This window comes from Miniopterus natalensis, chromosome 12 (assembly GCF_054644295.1).
Source record: "Miniopterus natalensis isolate mMinNat1 chromosome 12, mMinNat1.hap1, whole genome shotgun sequence".
Classification (NCBI taxonomy): domain Eukaryota; kingdom Metazoa; phylum Chordata; class Mammalia; order Chiroptera; family Miniopteridae; genus Miniopterus; species Miniopterus natalensis.
The window spans coordinates 73,378,592-73,392,572 of NC_142092.1; the positions used below are offsets into that span (position 1 = coordinate 73,378,592).

Here is a 13,981-nt window from a genome sequence, read left to right on the forward strand (position 1 = left end):
CGGGCCCCTTCCAGGGCAGGGACACTGCCTCCCGGGCAGGGGGACAGCCTCCTGGGCAGGGGGACAGAGCCTCCCGGGGAGGGACACAGCCTCCCGGGCAGGGGGACAGAGCCTCCAGGGCAGGGACACTGCCTCCCGGGCAGGGGGACAGAGCCTCCCGGGGAGGGACACAGCCTCCCGGGCAGGGGGACAGCCTCCCGGGCAGGGGGACAGAGCCTCCCTGGCAGGGGACAGCCTCCCGGGAAAGGGGCGTCCGGCGCTCTCGGGGAGGGGCTGGGGCTCCGGGCGGTTCCAGCTCGGCTCGGTCCCCCGCTCGCCCCGAACCTCAGGCCCCCGTCGGGGGGCGCTGCAGGGACACCTGGAAGGACACCTGGACGCTTTGCGAGCCCGGGGCTGGAAGCCCGGGGGGGGGACCCGGCTCCCTTCCCGCTCACTGCCCCCGCCTACCCGCCAGGAACACCGGACCCCTTTGGGTCTCCCCGCAGCGCCCTCCCAGGGTCCGGCGGGACGGCTAACCCCGCGCGCACTGTGCGCACTGCGAGGGGGAGGGGTGGGGTCCAGCAAGGAGTGGACTTGCCCCCTGATGGGGCAGGATGGGGGGGTCCTGAGCCCTCCAGCCGGGCTCCAAAGCCTCCACCAGGCCCCGCCCGAGCTCCCTCTCAGGCGGGGCCACTTCCCAGCCAGTGGCCGTGCGATGGAAGGCCCAAGGCCTCCCCCTGCTACTTTTTGGAGAAAAGAGAAGCCATGGCCTGGGAACTCTCATTTCCAACCTCCAAACCGTCCACCTCCTGCCCCCAAGCCAGCCTCTGCCCTCACCCCGCCTGGTACAGTGGAAGAGGCGCCCCTTCCTCAGGACAGGACCACCCCTGGGCTCCAAATGCCATGCCCCTGCCCTTCCTCGATTGCCAACCTCCCTCTCTTCTGGGTTCTTCCTCTGACTTGACTTATTTTATATTTTTCAAATATATCTCTATTGATTTAAGAGAAAGGAAGGGAAAGACAGAGAGAGAGAAACACCAGTGATGAGAGAGTCCTTGACCGGCTGCCTCCAGCACACCCCCTAATGGGGATCGAGCCCACAACCCGGGCATGTGCCCTGACCAGGAATTGACCCGCGATCTCCACATGGGCCGGGCTCTTCCTCTCACTTTAAGAAGGATTTAAATCTCCCCCAACTTAAAATACAAAACACCATGCCCGGCTGCTGTGGCTCAGTGGTTGAGCGTAGACCCATGAACCAAGAGACTGAATGAAGTTCAATTACCAGTCAGGGCACATGCCAGGGTTGTGGGCTCCATCCCCAGTAGGGGGCGTGTGGGAGGCAGCTGATCAATGACTCTCATTATTGATGTTTCTATCTCTCCTTCTCTCTTCCTTGCTCTAAAAAAAAAAAAATCAATGAAAAAACATTAAAAAATAAGTAAAATATAAAACACCAAGCTGCCTGCCGGCCCCCAGCTGCAGCCCTACCTCTCTTTCTCTCCCCGAACTTCTCGGGAGATAATCTGCTTTGCTTCCAGTCTTGCTTCCTCACCTCCGTTCAGAGCTTGACACAGGCCACAGCTGCTCCAGCCAAACTGCTCCTGCCAAGACCAGCATCCTCCTGGCCAGTGCCCCCAGGGGACATGTCTTCCTCACCCAAGAGGGCTCTCGTCAACAGCTGACCACATGGGCTACTTACTCCCTGTTCCTGGAAAACTGACATTCGTCTCCCCTGCCCCAGTCCTTCCCCCACACCTGCTGTCCCTCTGGTGGCCTCCCAGCTCTAGGGAATGGCACCTCCACCCACCCACCCAGACCCGAAAGCTGGAAACCTGGGTGCCACTAATAACGAGCCCCTCGCTCTCAGCCAAGTCCATCACCTCATCTTGGCAAGACCCCCTCCTGAACGCCTCCTGCACGAGGCCGCCCGTTTACTCCTGCATGGCCACTCGCCAGGCTCGGGGCATCAGCGCCACTCACCTGGGCCCCTGCACCTCTCAGCTCCCCCCATCCCCTGGCTTTCTCCCTGGAAACCATTCTGCACTCAGTGGCGCTTTCTAAAATGCCTGACATTGCCTGGCTGGCGTGGCTCAGTGGTAAAGTGGCGACCTATGAACCGGGAGATCATGGTTCGATTCCCGGTCAGGGCACATGCTCAGGATGCGGGCTCGATCCCCAGTAGGGGGCACGCGGGAGGCAGCTGATCAATGACTCATCACTGATGTTTCTCTCTCTCCCTCTGCCTCCCTCTCTCTGAAATCAATAAAAACACATTAAAAAAAAAAAAAAAAAGACATTGGAGGGGATAACCAGGGGCGTGAAATGATTTGTCTTTAAAAGATTGCTCTGGGGCTACCTGGTTGGGGGACCCCTCTCGCTGTGGAGGAAGCTTTTGTCTTTCCTTCAATAAACTTTTGCTTTCTCTTAAAAAAAAAAAAAAAATTGTTCTGGCCGCAGCTCAGAGGGTAGACCCTGGGGGCAAGGGTGGAAGGCAGGAGACCCCCCTACAGGGAGCGGTGACAGTGGGCAGGGCCGAGGTGTGTAACGGGACTAGATGTGGGAGATGGAGCGAGGAGTCGGGGTGACCCACAGGGTTTGCGACCTGGCTGGACGGTGGGCTAGTTACTGAATGAGGAAGACCCGAGAAGGTGGGACTTAAGTTGGGTTCTGTCTGGGGCCACATTTCGAGCTGCCTTTTAGACTCCTGGCGGCAACATGTGTCACATGCCAGACCTGCCTGGCCGTGAGTTCTGAGGCAGGGACCTGTCTGCCCCCATCACCGTTTTATCCCGTCCTGGCTCAGCGCTGGCCGGGCAATAGAAAGCCAAGGTCACCGTGTAGGTGGGCTGGTCAAGCACCTGTACTCCCACTTACACTCTTTTTTTTTTTTTTTGGCTCCAAAACAGAATAATAAAACATACCCTACAAAGGTAATACTGGGCCAAATTCACAGCATTTCTAAAGCCCTGGTTCTCCAAGTTTGGTCCCTGGATCAGCCGGCGGCGGCCTCACCTGGAAATTGTTAGAGATGCAAATTCCTGGGCCCCTCCCGCACCTGTTGGATCAGAAACCCTGGGGGTGGAAGTTTAACCAGCGAGCTTCCAGGTGGTTTTGAAGCCGACGAATGTTTGAAGCCGCTGTTCTGCGGGGCCTAGGGCCTCATTCTCAGGTCGTGTAGGCTACAGACCTGGGACAAAACTGGGCCCACCTGTCTGAACAGGACACAGACCATCCTGGACCAGCCTGGCCAGCTCTGGGCTCCCCCCGCCCAGCATCTCCACTCCCATCCCTCGCCCACTGCAGTTCTGCCCAGAGCCAGGCGGTGGCGCCAGCGCCTTAGGCGTCGCTCTGGCATCAGGCAGTGGGGACCCCAGAACTGTCCCCTGCCCAGGGCCCTCTTCCCGCTGCGAGCCTCAGCCCCAGGCCTGCCCACTGGCAAGGGCTCTGCAGGGTGGCCTTCGGAGGACCCAAGGTGGGGGCCAACCCCTCTTCCTGGAGGCTGGGGGGGTGGGCTAGAGGACACCCCTCGGTCAGAGAAAAATCACGGGCATCTGGCCCGTGTGGGACTTGGGGGTCAAGAGCCCAGGCAAGCGGCTCCGCTCCAGTGGACTCTGGCCCCATGTGCATTAACCCTCTGCCTACCCTGCCCAACCTCCTGTGAGGTCTCAGGTGCCGCTTCCCTGCCAGTGGGTGGGGGCCACCTGGAGGTACCCCAGGGCCCAGACAGAGCCCCAGGGTTGGGGGTCCTCAGCAGGCTGGGAACGGGGCCCACCGCTGAGAGGGTGCTTGGAAGGAGCTCTTTCTTACCAGCCGCCAGCTTCGCGTCGCCTGGGTTGGGGGCTCTCTGGGCCCCTGTCCTGCTTGTGGCCAAGAGAGCCCAAGATCCTGGCCAGAGGAGGAGCCCACACCCCACTTCTGGTCCTGGGTGCAGCTCAGCGGACAGGAGTCTAGGAGCCCCGCGTGGGCTCCCTCCCGCCTCAGGTTCCAAGCTCGGTCCCCAGGGGACCCAGGGCTGAGCGCAGGCTTGCCCCCCATCTGCTCCCCTGCCCCTCGTCTTTCCTGTTGGAGGGGAGACAGAGGCCCCCAGATCCTGCTGGAGCCACCCTGCCCACTCCGCTCAGACCTAGGCTACCTTGGCCTCCGCTCCAGGAATCTGCCTACGCACCCTCATCTCCTAGTCCCACCCAACGCCCACACCCGCTGCAAAGGGCTCCGCTGGGCCGGGCCCCCCTCTCCCAGGCCCCGAGATGCGGAGCTGTCCTCTGAGGCTCCGCTCCGTCCTCAGGAGGCTGGGGCCCGGCCAGCTGTTTTCCCCGGGCAGCCAGCTGTTTTGCCCATCAGGAAGCAGCCCTGGCTCCTTTGCCCTGGCTGTGGCTGGCCTGCAGCGTGGCAGCCTGGCTGGGCCCTGGCCTGGGGCTGTTAACTCCTCTAGGCCCAGGGAGCCCCTTCCCCTCCCCCTGCACCCCTCCCTCTGTCCCCCCCCAGGAGTATCAGGCACAAGACTTCTAGTGACCCCAAGAAGACCAAGCATCGCTATCCCCACCCCCATCAACAACTGCTCACTCCCCCCCCAACAGAGCCTTGTCCTCAGGTGACCCAGGTGACAGGGAGGTTTGAAGGGATCCCTGTTACCCCATTTGGAACGATGACATTAGCGGCTCCCAGTCAATGACCGCCCGGTGCCAAGAGCGGTGCTAAGTGCCTTAAATGTGTAATCGGACTCAGTCTCCACAACAACCCCGGAAGCAGGGAATATTTTCATTTTACAGCGGAGGAAACGGAGGGGTGGGAATCTAAGTCCCTTAGCCAAGCCCACACCCAGTGGGGGTTCCAAACCCGGCTGCCTGCCTGCCTCTCTGGCCCGCCCTGGTGGCTGCAGAGTCGCCCTTGGTGTTGCCAGTTAAATTCCCCCGAGCTCCTCACCCCAGGCTCCCTTTCCCCGGCCTGGGCCTCAGTCGTGCCACCTGTGAAATGGGAAACCTGAGGGATGGACGACACCAGCAGCAGCTCCCACAGGCTGAGCCCGGAGCTGTGCCAGGCTCTGCCTTCAACACCTCCCAAGGATTTATTAGCAGATGGTTTCTCTCGGTGGCGGCGGTCAGCCTGGGCTGGGATCCCGGCTCTCCTGCTTCCTGGCAGCCTGACTTTGGGCAAGAGGCTTCACCCCTCAGAGTCTCGTGTCCAAAGCTGGAAGGCGGATGGAAGAGCCGTACAGGACTCCTGCCTGCTCAGTTTGATTGTGAAAACGTCGAGCTGACGCGGGGACCACGGTTGGCTCGGTACCCAACGCGGAGAAAGTGGGTGGGAACGTTACCCCTTACTACTGTGACCATTAACCAGGGCCTGCGGGGATCGAGGGGCCCATCTGCCCCTGGGCACCCCTGGTTACTTGGGGAATGAATGAACCCTGGCACAGTGGCACCTCCATGGGACAGCAGGCGGAGAGAGGGGTGCAGCTGGCCCGAGGGCTCAGTGGCCAGGTGGAGCTGTGGGGCTCCCAAGGCCCCCTGCTCTTAACTCCTGCACCCCTACGGCCTTCCTTCCTGAGGCCGGACCCTGGTCTGGTGGGAGGCGAGAAGGGACAAGGGAACAAGGACAATCCCAGGGCTGAGACGGCCCAGAAGGTGGCTGAGCCGTGGCTGGGTGGGATCTCAGGGTCTGGGAATGACCCCTCCGGATGCAGTGACCCATGCTCTCCCCCTTTGTCCCCTCCCCCCTGCCCACCATGGGTCAGCTCCCTGGTCCCAGCCTAGACATCTGGAACTGGGGCAGACAAAGGGCCGCGAGGAGGGACAATAACCTTCTGTCCATTTTCAGATGCGGGGCCGGGCCTGGCCAGGGCTGGGGGCCGGAGCCCCGGCGAGGCGGTGCCAGGCCCCCCGTGGGCAGCGGACAATGTTGGCAGTGATGGAGAGGAGGCATTTCAAAGTGTTTTGTTCCCGCTGACCCCCTCCCCGCCACGTCTCGACCCAGCTCGGGGTGAGGCCCCAGCCCCACCCCCAGCCACCCAGGCCCTTGCTCCGGGGCGGCTTGGGGACTGGCCACATTCTTGACCTCAGGGGAAAAGTTTAGACTCTTTGCGCCCCGGGCAACAATAACAGTGTCACAGGACTGATTTAGGGGCCGCACTTACCATCACAAAGCCGCAGACAAAGAGCCAGGCTGAGAACTCGCACCCGCCAGGAGCTCTGAGCCACCGCTCCCAGCTCCGCTCCCTCTCCCGGACTCGGCCGGGCCTGGCGGGAGGGCTGGGTGCCAGGGCAGGGCCTGAACCCGGGGACCCCGGAGGGGGCCTGGAGGTGGGGAAGGAGTGAAGGAGGGGAGATGGGGGTCCAAATGGGAATGTGGGGGAGCCGAGGGCTGCTTCCTGCTCCACCAGCAGTTTGTTAGGCCACCCTAACAAGTTCCCCAGCCTGGGCCTCAGTTTCCCCATCTAATAAGGAGGCTGCACTGTGAGGCCAAGAGCTGGAGGCTCCGACCTTGCAGGCGGAGCGTGGATGGTGGAGGTGACGGTGGTGCTGTGATGAGTGTTTACTGCGTCCTTCTGAGCACCCCAGGGTGCCGGGCGCTGGGGCCGCTGGCCCTTTTCTGGCCTTCATCCCGTGCGGGGTTTTCTTTAACCCCCAGCCGAGGGTATTTTTTCCGTTGCTTTTCAGAGAGCGTGGAAGGGAGAGAGAGAGGAGCATGAATGTGAGAGACACGTCGCTCGGTGGCCTCCCGCACGCACCCAGCTGGGCCGGGGCTCGAACCTGCAACTGCGGTGCGTGCCCTTGGCCAGAACCGAACCCGGGGCCCTTCATCTGTGGGCTGATGCTCGAACCCCTGCGAACACCAGCCAGGGCTGCCTTCATCTTTTTTTTTTAATATATCTTTATTGATTTCAGAGAGAGGAAAGGAGATGGGGAGACAGAGATGGAAACATCAATGATGAGAGAGTCATAGATCGAGCCCACAACCCGGGCATGTGCCCTGACTGGGAATCGAACCCCGATCGCCTGGATCCTAGGTCGACGCTCAACCGCTGAGCCACGCCCGGCCGGGCTGGCTTGATTTTTTAAAATTATGATGGGGGCCACTCACATGACAACTTCTCCCTCTCGCTCTCCCAGACGAGAGAAGGGCGATGGGCAATGGTGATGACCAGGGACAGTTGCCAGGGCCAGTTTCACCCTCAGGAGCGTGCCCCGCGCCCCCGCCTTGCGGTTCCCGGCGCGCTAGACGCCCAGGGAAACTTGTCCAGTAACAAACCGCATAGAAATGGTTCCCCAAAGTCTAGTCTTTCACCCCCTTTTAACATTCAATTTTCGTTAGCCTCACACTCAGCGGGTATATCGTGAACCCCGTTTACAGCTGATGAGCGAGGCTCGGGGAAGTCGAGTCCCACCTCCAGGCCCACTCGGCTGGGGGGCTGGGGGCTGGGGGCCCGGACCCGGGGGAGGCCAGCTCACTTCCGACGACACTGCAGCGGGAGGGAGAGAGGTGAAGAGGCAGCTGGACCCTGGCGACCGGGTGGGAGGGCCCCTTCTCCCAGCCAGAAGGCTATGAATAAATAAATGTCTGATCACCCCCAGGGGGAGTTCCACCCTTGGAGCAGGTGCCTTTAGAAAGGAGATTGATTCCTGTCTCTGGGCAGAGGTTGGCCTGGACAGACACCCAGATGCGGGGGGCTGGACACATGCCCTGTGGCGGGGACCTCTGGGGAATTAGACTCGCGGGGACGGAGAACGTTTAAGGACTCGGGGCTCCAGAGCCAGGCCATGGGCTCGAAAGCCAACTCGATTTTTCTCGGGAGTGTGTCCGTGGACCCGTTATCTCAACATTCCGTGCCTCAATTTCCCAGCCTGTACCGTTGAACCCCCCGCGCAGGAGTGGTGAGCACCAGGGAGGAGCAGGGAGGCCTTAGGCCAGCACCTGCCTCGCTGCGGGCCGCCTGCTCCTACTCCCCAAGGTCCCCCCAGCCGGTGCCACGGCCAGGACGCCTCAAGGTGGGTACCGCAAGGTGGCCCGGCCCGCGTGGCTCAGCGGTTGAGCGTCGACCTAGGATCCAGGAGATCACGGTTCGATTCCCGGTCAGGGCACAGGCCCGGGTTGTGGGCTCGATCCCCAGCAGGGAGCATGCAGGAGGCAGCCGATCAATGACTCTCCCTCATCGATGTCTCTCTCTCGCTCCCTCTCCCTTCCTCTCTGAAATCAATAAAAACATATTAAAGAAAGGTGGGCGCCGCGGGAACACGGTGGCGGACAGTCAGCCGCTGACCTTGCTTTGCGGGAAGTGGCTGGGCTCTGAGGGATTACAGGGCACGTGGGGGGCCCTGCCCTTTGGGATCCGTAAGGCAGAGGCCAAGCACGGCTTCCCAGGGGCGGCTGAAGGGACTGCGGCCTCTCTGGTACCTGAGCAGGACGGCTTGGCCCTGGACGTGGTACCCGGGGCGAGGTCAGAAAGAGGAGGCCTTGGGAGGTGCTGTCCAGAGCCTGGCCCGTCCCTCAGATCCAGAGACCAAACTGCGCTTGGAGAGGGAAGGAGAGGTGGACAGGAGTGGCGTCCACTGCCCTTGGCGGCCTAAGGGGACCTGGTGGGTTCGAGTCCCAGCTCTGCCAACTGGTCGTGCCGCCCAGGATGAGCTGGTGGCCCTCCTGAGCTCATCCAAAAGCCTTTTAGAATCCAGCGTGCTCTAAGGAGGCCCTCGCAGGGCCTCTGGGTCTCCACAGTCTACTCCACAGGTGGGCCTGCGGCCAGGAGGCCTGCTCCCCAGACTCCAGCCCCTCCACCTCCCCGCTCCCGGCTTTCCCTCCAGGCTCTCGAACCATCCCTTGGGCTCCCCCACAAGTGTCACATGTACCCCGGACGGAGGGAAAGACAGTCCAATGGGAACTGTCGCCCATTCCCGGGAACGCGCGGGGGGACAGCCTCACCCTCCCTCGCTGCCTGCGTGTGGGGCCGGAGGAGCACTCACCTGGGCAGAGCACCTTGGGGTCCCCTTGGTCCCGGGGAGGCCGGTGGCACTGCTGGGCCCGTCTCTGGCACAAGGTGACTTCCCCACCTAGCCCCTGCTGCTGAGAAGGGCTGACAGACAGCCCTTCCTGGGCACAGACTCTCCTGGCATCTGCTGGGCAGGAAGGCGGGGGCGGGGCGGTAGGGCAGGGAAGGGGTGAAGGTGTCGCTCACAGAACTGGTCCCCAGCCCTGAAACCCGCTCGCTTTCTGGACACTGGGGGGCAAAGGTCCAGGAAGCCACGGGCCCCTCAGGGGCTAGGAGAGGGGTGATCGAGGGAGGTGAGATGAGCCGGGCCCCTGCCCCATCCTGCCCCATCCTGCCCCCCGCGCCCGCCCCCACAGGCCAGCGTGGCCCAGGCTCCGGTGTTTGCTTTTCCTGTCTCCACACTGAGTCCATTCAGAGCAGCCCGTCTCCACCCCCAGCCGGTGGCCAGTGAGCCAGGGCACCAGGGAGAGAGATCACCACCCCACCCCCTTCTCACCACCCCTCCTGCCACCTTCACTTTGGGGGCTGTTAGCTTCCAGGGCTTCCTAGGTGTGTGGTTTTTTTTGGGGGGGGGATGTACACAGAAGTAGGAGGACGGGGGAGAGGGGGCCCACCCCAGAGGAGAGGAGGGGTCAGTGGGGTGTAGATGGAGGGAGGCCCCAGGCAGAGCCGGGCTGGGCCCACGGGCACCATATGGGCAGCCACGGGGCAGAGGCTGGCACAGGAGGCGGGGAGCGCCCTTCACGCCGACCCCGGGCCCAGCCTGGCTCTGTCCCCTCAAAGCTGCCGGGGCCTCGGGCGGACCCTGAGGCTGGGGGCTACTGACACCCGTCTGAAAACCAGCCTCCTCCTATCCCCGGGACAGGGCCCAGGCGGGGCTGTGACCCGGTCTGGGGCCAAGACGGGGGGTGAAAAGTTTCCCCAAGTCAGAGGCCGCGGGGGAGGCGTCTCGGGGGGTCCTGCTCTTTGCTCTCCGACTGTCACGTTGGTACATAAAGGGGGTAGAGAGGTCAGCCTTGGCCTTTCAGGCTCATGGGAACAACGCTGCCCATTTCCCTAATCCATATTTATTGGTGTGAGACTGGGGTGGGAGGAAGCCCCGCCCCTGCCCACCACCCCGGCCAGGCCAGGTTAGCCCTGAGAACAGGCTCCCGGCACCCAAATCCTGCTCTTTGTCTCCAGATCGGCTCCGGAGTCCTCCCCCTGCCCTCCTCCCCTTGGCTCCCCCCACCCTGCTTTGGGGTTGCCAAGCAACTGTGGAAGGGTAGCTGAAATATTTTCTTTATTACAAGCAAAAGCAAGACAGCACCAGGCCCCAGGAGGGGACAGGGTGGGGGCTGGGGAGAGGGTACCTTGTGCTCCGGGGGAATCGGGGTCCCTCGGCCTGCCCCGGGCACGGGTGGTGGGAAGACGGGGCCTCAGAGCCCGGGAGAAGGTGGAGGGTGGAGCGGAGCGGCGACCGGGGCAGGGGGCGCAGGCGAAGCCGAGAGCAGCGCCCAGGGCCCCGGGCCCTGGCCCTCACCCGCCCCCGCCCGCCAGGCGCCGGGCCCAGTCACTTCTCTCCTTCGGGCCCGAGTTTCCTGCTAGAGGAGGGGATGGCAACGTGTAATATCTCAGTTAATGCTCACAGGAGCCCCAGGAGACGCTGACTTTCCCGTTTCCCTGGTTAGAAAGCTGAGTCCGCGGGGCCTGACGCGATGCGCCCGGCAGGGAAGAGGCAGAGGCGACAGGCGCCCTTGAGCCCGAACTCGTTTCTTTCATTATTTATTTTCATTTATTTTGTTTTTTTTAAAAATATGTTTTTATTGATTTCCGAGACAGGAAGGGAGAGGGAGAGAGAGAGAGAAACATTAACGGAGAGAAACATTGATCCGCGGCCCCCCGCACGCTCCCTGCTGGGGATCAAGCCCGAAATCCGGGCCTGTGCCCCGGCCGGGAATCGAACCTCGATCTCCTGGTTCATGGGTTGACGCTCAACCACTGAGCCGCACCGGCCGGGCCCAAACTCTTTTTTAAATATCAGCTTTACGGAGAAGTAATTCACATACCATACAATTTGCCCATTTAAAATGGACAATTCATCCTGGCTGGGTTGGCTCAGTGGCTAGAGTCAGCCGGTGGCCTGAAGGGTCCGGGTTAGATTCCGGCCAAGGGCAGGTACCGGGTCGCAGGCTCCATCCCCGGCGCCGTGCGGCAGGCAGCCAGCGGTTGGAGCCCAGCGCCCAGCGCCGGGTACACGGTGTGTCGTTACCGGATCGCAGGATCCACGCCTCCGCTGCCAACAGAAGTCAGCACCCTCTAAGGGCCAGGCTTTGTTCCGGGCGCTGGGGGCGTGAAACGAACAGGACGCGATCCCTGTCCACGCAGGGCTGACATTCTGGAGGTGGGACCGGCCAGCCGGCCGGCCAGAGCCTTTCAGACAGTGATGCGGGCACTGGAGACCCGGCGCAGGCCACGGGGTGGAGGCGCCCAGGCTGTGTCATGAGGGCAGAGGGCTCCCAGGGTCCCCTGAGTGAAGGCAGTGGCCTGGCTGCGCCGTCTTCTGAGGCTGGGGGGGTGTCCGATCGTCAGCTCATGTCTGAAGGCCGGCCGCTCAGCTGGTTATCATGTAAGAGCCCTGGCTGCCCTCAGAGAACTTAGTACAAGTGGGTGACTGGACCCCGGAGCAGAGGGCCTGGCGCGGGGGAAACACCGAGCCCTGGCAGAGCTCTTTCCCCTACGCCAGCTGTGGGCCAGGCTTCAGGGGACATCTGGGAACAGGACCCCCGGGTTGGAAATATCTGGCACCGAGGTGCAGCCTGACCGACCTGTCCTCACATTTGCTCCTTGGGCTCCCGTCTGCCCGGCTCCGGGCTTGAAGCCACAGGGCGAGGGCAGCTCCCTTTTAGCCCCTTCAATGGGCCCCACCCACAGCCCTGCCTCTAGTTCCCCACCTGGAGCCTCCGCTGATCACCTGTGCCCATGGGCCCCATCAACTCTTCACTCATTCATAGTTTCCATTGATTACGTTTAGAGAGAGTGGAAGGGGGGAGAGAGAGAGAGAGAAAGGCCGGGGAATCCAACCTGCAACCCAGGTGCAGGCCCTTGATCGGGAATTGAACCCGGGACCTGCAGTGCTCGGGCCGACGTTCCAGCCACGGAGCCGCACTGGCCGGGGCTCCCTACACCTGTTTTTTCTTTTTCTTTTTTTTCCCCCCCCAAGAGAACATTTATTTGGTATAATTACAGAGGTGGAAGAAGTAATTTCTAGAAGAAATGGGCCTAGGAAACAAGTTGTAGAAGCTAAGGAAGGGCCTTCGGGGCTTGAGTGTGAGGAAGGTGAAGCTAACGTGCCTGGTGGGGGAGGGAGAGCGCTGGGTCCTCCGTCCTGCGGTTTTAGGGGAGGAGATTTTAGGGGAGGTCCCAGGGGAAGATCAATAGACTAACCAGCAGCTCCCCAGGTGTGTCCTTTCAGGGTGTGGTCCCCACTGGTTGGTTGGTCGGCGCCAGGGCCGGGCGGGGCGTCATTCCATGCAGCTGGTCCTGAGGTCAGCGGTGGCTGGTTCTGCTGCTTTCCTGGGCCTGGGGCTGGACTACAACTGAGGCCCAGGTGTTATCTCTGGGGAGGGGAGGTCAGGGGTCCAAACCGCAGGGCCAGGGGTATGCTAGGGGAGGAAAGGCCACCCTGGGGGCATGGTCCCACCCTACAGTTGTCCTTACTAGGCACCCGGGGCTTTGCACCTGGTGACCTTCTGTACCTACATCTGTTTTTTCATCCATCTGTCCGTCTGTCCATCCGCCCACTCATTTACTAATAACATTCACTCATTCACTCATTCATTCATTCACTCACTCAAGAGATGTTTATTGAGCATGTCCTTTGAGCTAGGCACAGTGTTTGTCAAATGCCAGCTCTAGGGGGGTACAGGGGGGAAATGGGGGACATCTATAATAATAAATAATAAGCCAGTGCCGGGAGGAAGCACATGCTTAGCTGGCAGTGTGGACCCCTCTGCCGCCTTCCTCCTGAGACTTGGTGTCAACAGGGATGGTGGAGGGAGCCGAGGCCGGGAGCGCTGAGCCTCGTGTGGGGGGTGCGTGTGTGTCGGTAACGATACAACTTGACTGCGAGATGTGCTTGGATCCTCCCAATGCCACAACCATCTCCAAGGAGGCGGGACGGGCTTGACGGCCCCATTTCACAGAGGCAGTAACTGAGGTTCAGTCTACGGGAATTCACGTGCCCCGGGGGTTTCCCCACGGCCTCCCTGCGGGAATGAATCGCTGATCTGCAATCCCGGAGAACTACGCGAACGCTTGTTACGGGGTTTTCCTGAGGCTACGCTTCTCCCGTTGGCGCCGGCTGGGTACGTGTGCGCCTGTCCGCTGGGTGGGTGTGTGTGTGTCTCTGTCCGTCCACTGGGGGGGTGCTCCTAGGAGGCAATTCCAGACTCTTCATCCCGCCCCCCCCAGCCTCCAACACACACGGAGCACACCTTGGGTGCTCACTAGGTATTGCTCATTGCCAAGTGACCTGCCTAAGGCCACCAGGGCTGTTAAGTACATAGTTTTTTTTGTTGTTCTTGTTTTTTAAATATGTGTTTATTGATTTCAGAGAGAGGAAGGGATAGGGAGAGAGACAGATAGAAACTTCAATGATGAGAGAGTCACTGACGGGCTGCGTCCTGCGTGCCCCCCACTGGGATGCCCAAAATCTGGGCATGTGCCTTGAACTGCGATCCGGATCATGGGTCGATGCTCAACCACTGAGCCACGCTGGCCGGGCAAGTACGTAGTTTTGTGTCCTGCTCTGATCACCTAAGCCCAGGACACCGTCAGCTCTGCCCTGCAAACCAGCGGGGGCCGAACGGGTCTCCTCCGCGTGGGCCAGCTCGCCCCCTCCCCCTCCCCCACTCTGCACAGCAGCCCTAGCAAACCTTTAAACCTGCAAACCTGACCTTGGCAGACCTTTTAGGATCCCCACCGTGGTTAGGGGAAAATCACAAAGCCTCCCAGTGTCCCGCAGGGTCGGGCTGGGTC

At 61.5% G+C, this 13,981-nt stretch overlaps 1 long non-coding RNA gene and 1 other non-coding gene across 3 annotated transcripts; both read right to left on the minus strand.

The window, feature by feature from the left end:
* Positions 1–1,476: 1,476 nt before the first annotated feature.
* On the minus strand, positions 1,477–8,967 carry LOC107543651 (uncharacterized). Of its 2 annotated transcripts, XR_015715429.1 has the most exons (4): positions 8,937–8,967; positions 6,116–6,630; positions 4,906–5,169; positions 1,477–1,583 (listed from the first exon to the last, which is right to left on the minus strand). It is a non-coding gene; the product is annotated as an uncharacterized LOC107543651 (long non-coding RNA). The 2 variants fall into 2 exon arrangements; XR_015715428.1 differs by lacking the exon at positions 1,477–1,583 and having other exon boundaries at positions 4,521–5,169.
* LOC148091899 (small nucleolar RNA U3) lies at positions 7,054–7,262 on the minus strand. The gene has a single exon (XR_015715492.1). It is a non-coding gene; the product is annotated as a small nucleolar RNA U3 (small nucleolar RNA).
* Positions 8,968–13,981: the final 5,014 nt, after the last annotated feature.